We start from the raw sequence: 5695 nt of genomic DNA, 5'->3' as shown, positions 1-5695 counted from the left end.
AACTACTTACATTACTTGTTCGGGAATTGTAATATCCAATCAAAAGGTATCCGTACACAGTACACTAGAATTACAATTTTCAATCAACACAAATGACACTTTACACTAACGACATCGGGTAATCGCAGCATCTTCTCTTTGGGTAAACAAGGACGTTCAGAAAAAAACTTCAAAACTTAGTCATGTTGAAAACTCACCTATGGGGGCGCCGACAAACACCTCTTCATGCAAACACCAAAACTTTACGACAATCCTCTAGCCGGTAAGAAAAAAAATACTTTGGCGTTGTATACTATGCACGAACAAACGTAGAAAAATAAGTAGCCGCGAATTCGGCTTCCGGCTTTACAAACGATACTTCTTCAATCTTCAATCGCACATTGAACGAAAACTTTCGATGCTGGCTGTGGCTTCAAATGAATGATAAAATGGCCGTAATTCAACATGGCAAAAAGCCGAATTAAAAATTTCAATTAAACGTGGTTCTGCGTAAACTGTGGCTAAAAGTGACGCTTTTCTTGTTTACGTCCTATTTAAGGCGAATCCCTTCTTACGCTAATACAAATTACAACAACCAATCATACACCGTTGAAAACAAAGAGACAAACAAAACTATTCTAGCAACGCACGTTCTTAGGTCAATTAAAATAAGCATTTAAATTTGATAACATCAAGACCCAAAATTCCCAGAACTTCTACGTTTAAATAAAATGTAAACAAAAACATTGAAGCCAAATTATTACAGATTAATATTAATACCCAAATTCTGTATGGCGTAGATATTGTAATCGTAAGTAATTAGTGATCATTCTTCTAATATTTAATTTATTCTTTGCAGCCTATAAAAGATCAAAGTCGTCAAATTAAATATACTTGTAAATAAGAATCGTAATTAGGAGCATCCTAAATTATCTATTAGAGCCGCCCAAAAACTAAAGTATGTATTGCCCATGAAGTAAACGTAATATTAATTTTCTTAAATGTAGGGCTTTAACAGTTTGATCTTCTTATCAACCCATTCATGCAGTCCAGGGGTTTCATCCTGCAAGCTACCGTCATCATTTCCAAAAAGCGTAATTAAGGAGGGTAATTGCAAGTTGTATCAGCCATATCAGTTTCGCATAAAGGCCTTGCAGCGCCTTATCGGAGGAGGTCAGCCATTCCCGTTTAGCGTACCTGGAAACATCAAAACAGATAAGCCAATACTTTTCCACAATCCATATCACTTACGTTATTGTTAGACATGATAATTTTAATTACAAATCGGCGTCCATCCTGCAAGTAGAAAAAAAAGGAATCTTATTTATATGTGTGATGTTATCACTGTGATATTTATAATTTCGGTGAGAGTGAATGATCATTCGCTAAAGGTACCTATAAAGAATTATAATTAACCAAATAATTACTGTAAATACTTACCGTTGTCTATTAACTGCAGTATACTTATCTCTCATGCTAGTTGTAGGGTTGATGTTTTATTGTCTTGCCCGATTTACCTGCCGATTGGGTAATCACTAAGCAGACATCAGGCAGGTTGGCGCCCAAATTAAAACCCCGGAGAACCCCAACCCACCAGACCCAGTTCCCGCTTATCTTGAGCACCGGCACATCCTTACAACCCCCATTAAAAGGTTATAAATTTCTTCAGCTTTTAAGTAGGTAATTTTCCTCAAAGGGCATTTAATATGTGTCTGGTCCAGACGGTCCACTTGCCCTATATAAGTACCCTTTTCCGACACTTCTTTTTCGAGATATTCTTTTCCAACTCGCCAATCCCGTGATCCATTTGCATGGACGTTTTTTCCAGACGCTCTACCCTTTGCCATCCTCCGACACTGATACTCCAATATGAGTATTTATAACACATCACGATAAGGGGTTGAGGAGGAGGAATGTGGTTGGTGGTTGGTAGTTGGTAGGATGAATTCCTTTCGTTGTGACCTTTCAGTAGAGTAGAATCAGGGTTAAGTGCCCCGCTCCCCCCCCCCCCCATTCTATTCCAAATTTTAACAAGAGTAGGAGCGAAGTTCTTTTGGCTGACACCTTTAATTAGAATATTATCATACCATACCATCATGCCGATTTTTTAACCCCCCCCCTTCTGATCGCCAAAAAGAGTCACGGAGAAAGGTTATAGTTTGTAGAAACCAATTTCTTTCGGTGAGGCCTTTCATTAGAAGCCCTCATCTTCCTATAAACTTTATTTTCAATAACTGAAGAAAGTTGAATCTTAAGGTCCAGTTGGATTCTGAAACGCTGCAAAATCTCAACACTGATTTATCAAAATCTTGAAGTACCGGAAATCCGTAATTCTAATGAAACAACACTATTAAATTTCATTGAACGACAAAACAGATTTTATCTTGATTTCCTTTACTTTTAATGGAATTCAAATTGACACATCATTTTCTGTGATCGCATACAAAAGAAATCATCATTATCACACACGCATTGTAGTAACACAGTGACATATATAAAATTAAAATAAACATTTTTACAGAACAAACAAATATTCTGAAGGCAGAGCTTCATTGAAACATTTTACCTCGTTACAAACGGTCGAATACAGAAAAAATAAGTGTGCAGATGCGATAAACGACAAAAAATCACTTTTCACATAATGGTACTGTAAACAGAACGGGGTTCTGCCTTCAGGTAGCTCCAGCCGGCTGGCCAGAGATCGAAATTCGTATTGATTGAAATTGTTTAATTAATAAAATAAAATAAATAAAAAATTCAAATATTCAAATCCCGATGTTGGGTACGGAGACACCTCCACCGTCTGTCAAATCACCGGTTGACCTTGGGGTCTGGTACGGCGTTTTCTTTTCCCCAACTGGAAACGTGCGGTGGATGTGACAAGTGCTACTAGTTCGCTGTAATGATAAAGAGTTATTACCACCTAAGCCCGGATGCTTATCAAGGCTCGAGGAGATATCAGGTAAAGGAAGTATAGGAAGTTTTCTCCACCAGTTATATTTCAGGTGCTTTTCAGCAAAGCAATAACCCGACCTGAGATGACTTGAACAGGAGGTAATAGCTCTCGAATAAGGTCGGCAAGGATTTACCTGGCGACGGCCCTTACAGAGGAACTTCCACCCGGTTCCAACAACCTCTACTCAAAGTCGGTGGAATCAGACGGCAACCACGGAAGGGAAGCTCTTTGGATTCCAGTCCGGTCGACCGACCGAAGGCAAGAATACAAAGAACTAGTTCTGTGTCCGGTTTTATAAGCCCGCAGGGATTTACCCTACCAGGATTATCTTCCCGGGAACAGGTGAGTAAAACGGCAAAACTAAAAGTAATTATCAAATTAATAGGTCTAGGAAAATAATGAAACTAAAACGAAAAGCTCTGGTGGAATTAAAACGGAAAATAAAATAAACTTAAAACGGATCTCAGGTTTTCGAAACGGGCAGGAATCGGGTCGGGTTCTGGTTCGGGGAATGATTTGAACATGGAACGGAATTAATCGGAAGTGCTCTCTGGTACTTTACAAACACCTTTTATAGGACACACAACAAGGTGGGAGATGTAGAAGGGATTGCAAATAAAGGATGGGGACGACAACAGGCGACATCTAACGAGGGGATTTTACAAAACATAGTACAGGATGTTTCACAAATAAAATTCCAACGTTATCAATTTGATGTTTTCTTACAGTACAACCGTGTTCACAAACCCGCTTCTTTTTTTTTAAATCACCAGTAATGGTTCTATAACGATTGACAATGTTGAAATGGCAGCTAGGGTACAAACTTTAAAATTGTCGAAACACCTCCTCTTGTATAATTTTTAACTAAAATCCGTGAACACTAACTTTAGACAGCAATCGAAAAAAACTATTCTGTGTCACTTCTTCTTAAGTAATTGAGAAACCAAGACTTCGAAATACCAGCTGACTGCCGGAAAAATGCGTATTTGACATTTATACGCAACGGACTGTGATGTACGCTAAGTCAAATGGCGCGAGACCACCGCTCACATCATCGGCGCGCTAACATTTTTAAGTCCTGACCGTCTCCGTCCATATTCGGTAAGGACCGACGAAATGCACTTGTTTATCTACAAATGTTTCGTAGCGGTAGCCTGTAATTTGTAGCGATATTAACTAAGAAATTCAAACACAAACAGAACGTCTAACGATCAACAACCAAAGTCAAATTTATTATATCTATTTACATGTCATACCTGCGCTCTAATCTAAAGACATCAAAAACTGAATGTTCACGCTATCTAGCGGTCATTCATAAAGTATAGAAATAAATAAATACAGTTTGTAATTGAACAACAAACTTTGCACATATTCTCTAGCATATCTAAGTAAATTAAATTTTACTTTGACAAAGTCTTCTTATCAAAAATCTGTCAAATAATTCTCGTATAGCCGAAATAATTCCTTTACCCACGTTTTTCTTAACTTCTTCGTCGTAAATTACAACACACAATTAAAATCTACTAAATTATTGAACAATTTTTACAGCAAAAGTACAACTACAACTAAAATTAAATAAAACTTTTATCCAAAACCTTTATCTAAAATCGCAGGTCATTCCGTTTGACAAAGTATTGAAGAAATCATCCACGATAAAATCTAAACAAAAAATCTGAAATATTGTCAGTATTATTAAATAAATTAACCCTATACACTCAAACTAAACAGTGAACCTAAACATTTACTCCATTTTAGACTCCATTGCTTATAGGTTTGAAATTGAAAATCATTATTATAGTTGCTAGGTTACGGAGTAATTTAATTGCAAAACAATACATTGAAAGGGATCGTCGATGTCGGATAAGTCGGTAAAAAAGTCTGTTTGATCCTCTTCCACGTTTGATCTCCCAGCGTTTCATACATTGTGTTTCACAATTAATTTTTGTACCTAATCTCTTCAAACCTTTCTTTGAACTTCCATACAAGTGCGACTTAATTTATTAAAGAAAGCGAAAAAAGAAAGGAAAAGCTATTAAGACATCTTAAGAGGAAAATAAATTGAAGCATCTTGAGGTTTCGTGCTTTTATGTCATTTATCATCAAACGTGGTTTATTTCACCTTCGCGTTCTGAGAATTAGTTTTTAGTCAGATTGTTCGCTCGTTTTACAATTATTAAAAATTCCCCTTTAGCTTTACTGACGTAAAACACACAGTAGGTACTTAATGAAAAATCGCGTTCCTCCTACAAATTCAGGGAATACCTACTATTGTTTCGATCTCGCTTATTACGATCCCCGAACCGAATTTATCAGAAGGGTATTTTATTTAAAAGTGCACGCATTGGAATCTGCCGTAGACCGAAATTATTCGGCTAATAAATAGGATTCCGACGAATCCAATAAAAGAATCATGAATTCCACCTCAACTCCTTTAGTATCTCTCGCGACAAGATGAATAGTCGTTGACAAATTAAATTGTGCTTCTCTGTAAATGTAAGTGTATCTTCAATTCAAGGGAGGAAATTTAAGTTTATATGAACCAACTTTAAATAGACGAAATATGAGGGGGTTACAACTTTATGGAAGGTGATTAATGTGGGTTAAGTTAATTTTTTGGTTCCCACGGATTGCAGGTACATAGAAAATAGTTGCGCATAAAGAGCGTGTCAGATTTTGTGCTTTACATAGAGTTTTATACATACTGTTATGTCTCCGATGATTGCAAAGAATGCGATATTTGTGAAATTTGATACCGTACTG

The 5695-nt window shown here is 36.9% G+C and overlaps 1 long non-coding RNA gene across 1 annotated transcript; it reads left to right on the top strand.

Annotated features, from left to right (window-relative positions):
* Positions 1-2639: 2639 nt before the first annotated feature.
* On the top strand, positions 2640-3645 carry LOC116169876. The gene is made up of 2 exons (XR_004145101.1): positions 2640-3277; positions 3321-3645. It is a non-coding gene; the product is annotated as an uncharacterized LOC116169876 (long non-coding RNA).
* Positions 3646-5695: the final 2050 nt, after the last annotated feature.

The sequence above is a fragment of the Photinus pyralis genome, unplaced genomic scaffold (assembly GCF_008802855.1).
Source record: "Photinus pyralis isolate 1611_PpyrPB1 unplaced genomic scaffold, Ppyr1.3 Ppyr1.4_LG4, whole genome shotgun sequence".
Classification (NCBI taxonomy): Eukaryota; Metazoa; Arthropoda; class Insecta; order Coleoptera; family Lampyridae; genus Photinus; species Photinus pyralis.
Note: the sequence above shows the minus strand (reverse complement) of the source record. Positions and strands in the feature narration are given on the sequence as shown.